The sequence below is a fragment of the Lampetra planeri genome, chromosome 66 (assembly GCF_965212315.1).
Source record: "Lampetra planeri chromosome 66, kcLamPlan1.2.h2, whole genome shotgun sequence".
Classification (NCBI taxonomy): Eukaryota; Metazoa; Chordata; class Hyperoartia; order Petromyzontiformes; family Petromyzontidae; genus Lampetra; species Lampetra planeri.
In genome coordinates, this window is record NC_136172.1 from 101970 (window position 1) to 109314 (window position 7345).

At 53.6% G+C, this 7345-nt stretch overlaps 1 protein-coding gene across 1 annotated transcript in view; it reads right to left on the reverse strand.

Annotated features, from left to right (window-relative positions):
* The window catches only part of LOC144737219 (alpha-2-macroglobulin-like), a 67041-nt gene extending 59702 nt beyond the window's left edge, over positions 1-7339 (reverse strand). The window contains exons 1-2 of the mRNA XM_078619940.1: positions 7302-7339; positions 4619-4847 (exon numbers count right to left, since the gene is read on the reverse strand). The gene's annotated coding sequence lies outside the window, so the exon portion shown is untranslated. The remainder of the gene's footprint in view (positions 1-4618; positions 4848-7301) is intronic.
* Between the last annotated feature and the right edge of the window lie 6 nt (positions 7340-7345).

The following is a 7345-nucleotide window of genomic DNA, read 5'->3' on the forward strand; positions in this document are numbered from 1 at the left end:
CATCGTCGTCGTCATGGCGATCGTCGTCATGGCGATCGTCGTCGTCATCGTCGTCATCATGGCGATCGTCGTCATCACCGTCGCGGCCATTGTCGTCATCATCGTCGTCATCGTGGCGATCGTCGTCGTCATCGCGGCAATCGTCGTCGTCGCGGCAATCGTCGTCGTCACCATCATAGCCGTCATCAACCACGTGACCTGCTGCTGATCTACTCATTCTTCCCGCTTGGCACTGCGCGGTCTTCACGCCATTTGGTGTGTATGTGTGCGTGTGTATGTGTGTGCGTGTGTGCGTGTGTGTGTGTGTGCGTGTCGGTGGGGAGTGGTAGTGTAGGGGTGAGCGCAACATTGGTCACGATTATCTGAACCTGTCCTGGGCCTCCCCGAGGTTGACTTGGCCTCAAATGAGTACCTGGTGCAGTGTGTAGTAAACATCGCCACTGGGGAGACAAAGGCGGTCGGGCGTGGTGCTGGCCACCCACCCCCTCGTGTACCGTTCCGGCCTTCGTAGGTGCTCGCTAGCAGTACTTGCCCCTACAGTCTATTAAGGCTACACGGGGGATCTTTGTCTTGGGGCGTGAAGGCCGGCACAGGAGAGAGGTTAAGGAAGGAAGGATGAGGGAAGGAGGGATGAAGGAAGGAAGAAATGAAGGAGGGAATGAAATAACGAGGGAGCGAAGGAATACGGCAAGGAAGGAAGGGAGAGAGGGAATGAATTAACAAATGAGGGAAGGAAGAAGGGAAGGAATGAGGGAATTGTGGACTATGTAGCATATGGGAAGCTAAGCCACCATTTTGCATAGCTAACAGGTGCGTTGTGTTATGATCATTAAGATCAGGAGATATGTTTCTCACTGGCGAAGATGTTCAATTAGGGGGATCCCCGTTTCGCAAGCGCAGAGAAGGGAGGGCATGGCTGTGGCTGAAAAGACCCGGAGCTTAGTGTAGAGCGACAGACCAGGTAGCTTCCACACAGCATTATGCAACCGATGAAAAGATAATGCCGTTTGGCTGATTCAGAGCGAGGCCTCTGCTTTCAAACCGTAGCCGGTCATGAGCACACTGCCTAGGTATGGGAAACTCTCCACTCTCTCAACAAATGCCCCATCACCAATTGGGATTTGTGGAGGTGGAATGTTTGATGTCACAAAATACCCAGGCAGGTGCTTAGTTTTGGTGGGGCTGATGGGAAGGCCCCACCTCTTAGTGGCACACTCCAGGTTCATCAGCAGTGCCTCCAACTCCTCCTCTATGTGAGCAGCAATCACCAGATCATCAGCATAAGTAACATGATTGACCAATAGGGAGCCATTCCTTGACTGCACCCGGGCATCGATCAGCCACCCACTGTATCTGTACCAGATGGAAAGTTCTGACGAACCGTGTGGTCGAAATAGATGTTAAAATAATGTGGGAGCCAGAGGATATCCATATCACACCCCAAGGTGAACAGGGATTGGCTCCAATTCCCGGCCACGTAGTTTTACCCGGGCCTGCCCACCATAATGAAGGTCCTTAATGATTTTGAGCACAGAGTCTGGATCGTCTTCTGTACTTCCTCAATAGATGGCACTTCAGCCAGCCACTCACAACAGGTAACAACTTCTTCCAATATTTGGATCATCTCCACTTTGCCCCATTATGTTTTCAGGAGGAAGGATTTCCCCTACCCCAAGACCTCACAGAAATGCTCAGAAAATCTGGAAACCTGCTCCTGGGGGTCAGAGATTAGATCACCTATTTTTGTTCCGCTGATGGCGATGGAGTTAAAGAGTGATTTGTGATCGCGGGCTGCTGCGGCAGACTCCATCTCCTCAGCAACTCACGACCACCACCCACCATTGCAGCGCCTCACAGCTCTCCGAAGCTTCCGAGCAAAGGCTGCGGTAAGCCTCCTCATTCTCTGACGTGGGATCCTGTAGACGGTGAAAGTGGTGCCTGTCACTTTTTCTCAGCCAGCCTGAACGCCTCCTCTGTCAGCCAGGGTCGTCATCATCGTCGTCGTCATGGCGATCGTCTTCGTCACCGTCATAGCCGTCGTCAACCACGTGACCTGCTGCTGATCTACTCATTCTTCCCTCTTGGCACTGCGGTCCTCAGCAACACACGACCACCACCCATCCTTGCAACGCCAAGTGAAGGCCGCGGCAAACCTCCGCATTCTCCAATGTGGGATGCTGTAGACGTTGTGAGTGGGCCTGTCAATTTTTCTCAGCTAGCCGAAACACCTCCTCCATCAGCCAGGGTCTCTGGCGAGGCTTAGACTGTGTACCCACAGCAGCCATTGCAGCTGCATGAGCCACTGTCCTAAACCTCGCCCATTTCCTCTCGGCATCAGGATGCGTGGGGGACGATGCCAACTCCAGCCGCAGGCGATGATGAAATTCCCACTTGCAACTTTCATCAGCTAGCTGAGACCAGGCCAATGTGGGTTTGAATGGGGTCCTGGGTGTACACCCAACACCAGAGTGAAAGAATGACAGGCGCATCTTACATATGACAAGCGGATAGTCAGTGGGCAGATCAGCTCCACGGTAGGTTCTGGTGTCAAAGAAATGGGCCCGCATCTGCTGTTCCGTAACTATATAGTCCAGCAGATGTTCTTGCTTGGACCCGGAGTGCATCCATGATGTTGTGTGGATGCTCCGATGCCGGAACAGCGTGTTGGTAATTACAGGCCCATGGGCTGCACAGAAGTCTAGCAGCCTCCGACCGTTGTGATTGAGCTGATCTGGTTCATGCCTTCCAATCACCCCAGCCCAGGTGCCAGCAGCATGACCCACTCGGGCATTAAAGTCACAGGATGACTCTGTCCCGAGGGGCCAATTTAGCTAGAACCTGTGACAGGAGGTCATAAAAGGCATCCGACTCATCGGCCTTGCCTATATCCTTCCACTGATGTTCATCTTCAGTTGGGGCATAAGTAACCACCATCACCACCACTCCTTGTCTCTGGTTGATTGAAAGGTGAGGGACACAGTAGCCTGGGGCTTACAGCTTCCCACACCTCACTGCCAAGCTCCCACGCCCCCTTCATTGTTTTGTTCAGAAGAAGAGTTGCTCCATGTTGTTTCGCAGTCTCATGCCCCGAGTAGAGGACTGTCCACCCCTCATGGTGGCTGGAGCCAGAGTCGGTCCACTGGGCCTCCTGAATACCACAGAGATCCAGGCAGTACTGGTCCAGCTCCCGACAGAGGAGTGGCAGCCTCTACTCTGCAGTGAGCATTCTAACATTCCACGTGGCCACCCGCAGTGGCTTTTTGCTGTTTCTGGGGGAACTCCAATGGCAAGGATTCAGGCTCCTGGCTCTGCCTCGTCGGATCTTCTTTACAAAAAGGTCAAAATGCAAAGCAAGCGGTATTCAAAAGTGGGCGCACTACAAAAGCGTGTGAACCGCGCAGCGCATCCAGTGCGTTGCGTTGCGCTGTTCATTGGGAAGGCAATGAACAGTGCAATGAGCAAAATTTTAACGTTGATATAATGGGGGTTGAGCCGGGCCCAGGCTTTTCTTGCACAGTTTACTTTGCCAATTCGCGTATACGAAAGATCAACTATGATAATAGTTTTTTTACCCTTTAATCTGGCAACAAAACTGACACCTTTTTTACGAGGAGTCGTGTTTTGTTGCCAGATTAAAGGGTAAAAAAACAATTATCATATTTTTTACTGGCAAATGAGGTACCAAAGATCAACTACTTTATACGTTACGTGATTAAATTATTTCTGTAGTTTGCATATTGTTAATATATGAATGTCTTCATTATTAATTGTATAAGTACGTATTGTCTGGTTCATGTAGTATTAGCAGGAGCTGTGGGAGGCGCTCCAGATGTTTGATGTTACGTATTAAAATGTTTCCTGTTAAATGTTTGTTAAATAACAATAATCATGTTAAATGATGTTAAGTGCGATAAGCAGCTGTTAATCATAACAGAGATGCGGGGCTATCGTCAGGGACCAACAAATACAGCTGTGGCGTTGTGACGTTGTAGGGTTATCTCTGATCGCTTTTCCAGATTTCACAATTTTCCCTTCAGACGACGACTTTTGAAACAAAGTGTTTGCCATTTCGCAGAACTCACAAACCCCCCATCGTCCAGTCATCCCACTTCTCCCCGGAGGACAGAAATGCAACGCAGAGTCCACTACTCAACATCTCCCAACTTTATGATTTTATTACTGTTGTCAAAATGGCCGACCTGTTGACCCTCCGCCCACCCCACCTCCCTCCTTGAAAGAATTAACAATGGGAGGAGAGGGAACAGGCAGCACCGTCTACAGAAGGAACGAGGCAGGGAAGGAGGGAAGGAAGGAGCGAAGGAATGAGTGAATGGGGTAGGGAAGGAGAGAAGGAAGGAGCGAAAAAATGAGTGAATGGGGGAGGGAAGGAGGGATGGAAGGAGTGACGGAATGAGTGAATGGGGGAGGGAAGGAGAGAAGGAAGGAGCGAATGAATGAGTGAATGGGGGAGGGAATGAGAGAAGGAAGGAGCGAAGGAATGAGTGAATGGGGGAGGGAAGGAATGAAACAAGGAGAGAATGAAGGGGAAGGAAGGAGGGAATGAATGAGGGAAAGGAATGAAGAAACGAAGGCGGCGTTGCATAGTGGGTGTCCACACCGTGAAGGAGAAACAGTGGTGGAGGTCACCGCCGCTGGGCTGGAGGAGTACACCCGCATCCCCCTCTCCCACCACGGTGTGGTTCTGTGCCACGTGGCTCGTATCACGCGATTCCTTGTAGTGGAGCGTCGCCCGAAACGTCACCTCCCCGGTCACGCCCAGCAGCGAGACGCAGAGCCGCTCCGATGAGAGCGCGTGCAGCTCGGACGGCACGAACACCAGATAGTGCCTAGGGTCACGCGCACGGACAACGGCTGGTGATTAGCGTCACTCACACAGACACCAGCTAGTGCCTAGCGTCACTCACACAGACACCAGCTAGTGCCTAGCGTCACTCACACAGACACCAGCTAGTGCCTAGCGTCACTCACACAGACACCAGCTAGTGCCTAGCGTCACTCACACAGACACCAGCTAGTGCCTAGCGTCACTCACACAGACACCAGCTAGTGCCTAGCGCCACTCACACAGACACCAGCTAGTGCCACTCACACAGACACCAGCTAGTGCCTAGTGCCACTCACAGAGACACCAGCTAGTGCCTAGCGCCACTCACAGAGACACCAGCTAGTGCCTAGCGCCACTCACAGAGACACCAGCTAGTGCCTAGTGCCACTCACAGAGACACCAGCTAGTGCCTAGTGCCACTCACAGAGACACCAGCTAGTGCCTAGTGCCACTCACACAGACACCAGCTAGTGCCTAGCGCCACTCACACAGACACCAGCTAGTGCCTAGCGCCACTCACACAGACACCAGCTAGTGCCTAGCGCTACTCACACAGACACCAGCTAGTGCCTAGCGCTACTCACACAGACACCAGCTAGTGCCCAGCGTCACTCACACAGACACCAGCTAGTGCCTAGCGCCACTCACACAGACACCAGCTAGTGCCACTCACACAGACACCAGCTAGTGCCTAGTGCCACTCACAGAGACACCAGCTAGTGCCTAGCGCCACTCACAGAGACACCAGCTAGTGCCTAGCGCCACTCACAGAGACACCAGCTAGTGCCTAGTGCCACTCAGACAGACACCAGCTAGTGCCTAGCGCCACTCACACAGACACCAGCTAGTGCCTAGCGTCACTCACACAGACACCAGCTAGTGCCTAGCGTCACTCACACAGACACCAGCTAGTGCCACTCACACAGACACCAGCTAGTGCCTAGCGTCACTCACACAGACACCAGCTAGTGCCACTCACACAGACACCAGCTAGTGCCTAGCGTCACTCACACAGACACCAGCTAGTGCCTAGCGTCACTCACACAGACACCAGCTAGTGCCTAGCGTCACTCACACAGACACCAGCTAGTGCCACTCACACAGACACCAGCTAGTGCCACTCACACAGACACCAGCTAGTGCCACTCACACAGACACCAGCTAGTGCCTAGCGTCACTCACACAGACACCAGCTAGCGCCACTCACACAGACACCAGCTAGTGCCACTCACACAGACACCAGCTAGTGCCTAGCGTCACTCACACAGACACCAGCTAGTGCCTAGCGCCACTCACACAGACACCAGCTAGCGCCTAGCGCCATTCACACAGACACCAGCTAGTGCCTAGCGCCACTCACACAGACACCAGCTAGTGTCTAGCGCCACTCACACAGACACCAGCTAGTGCCTAGCGTCACTCACACAGACACCAGCTAGTGCCTAGCGTCACTCACACAGACACCAGCTAGTGCCTAGCGGTCCAACCATAGACGATTTGATTGTGCTAACGTGTGTTGAGCTTCTGTCACACCATGAGTAGCCAACTGTGCTAATCAGAGGGGCGCCGAAGGACAAGGAACTAAAACCTGAAATTACGGTTACATCACCAAGGCGCTTGTGCCAGGCTAGGTGCACGTTGAGGCCACGTGAAGTGTCGATCGCACGCTGGCAGGAGGAGGTCACGGGACAGACCCAGGACGTGCCACGGGGTCGACTGACTGAGACGTGTGGCCGAGGTACCACCTGTGCCCCCTACTGTGCCAGGCTAGGTGCACCAGGAGGTCACGGGGCAGACCCAGCAGGTGCCAAGGGGTAGACTGACTGAGATGAGTGACCAATGCACCACCTGTGCCCCCTACTGTGCCAGGCTAGGTGCACCAGGAGGTCACGGGGCAGACCCAGCAGGTGCCAAGGGGTAGACTGACTGAGATGAGTGACCAATGCACCACCTGTGCCCCCTACCATGCCAACTTGCTGTGCTTTAGCCACCCGGCGCTACACACTGCCCGCACAACACAAGACAAATATCCCCCCTATAGCCTGAACAGACTCTTGGGGCAAGTGTTGTTAGCGAGCACCTATGAAGGCCGACGCAGCACACGAGGGGGTGGGTGGCCAGCACCACACCCAGCCGCCTTTGTCTCGCTCGTGGCGATGTTTAGACATTGCCCTAGGTACTCATTTGAGGCTGAGTCGACCTAGGGGAGCTCCCATGACCGGTTCAGATAAAAATCGCCACTGGTGTTGGCCGTGTTACGGGAATCGAACTCGGGTCGCCGGGTTCATAGCGCAGCGCGCTAACCGCTGCACCACCGCTCCCCACATACAATACAAAACACAGACAGACACACGCAGACACACACACACACAGACACACACACACACACACAGACACACACAGATTGACCTACTGCCGCAGCAGCAGCAGCGTCTCTCCATCTCCCTCAACTCACCCGGAGGTCTCCTCATCCGCGCTCACGACAGCGGCCAGGGCACA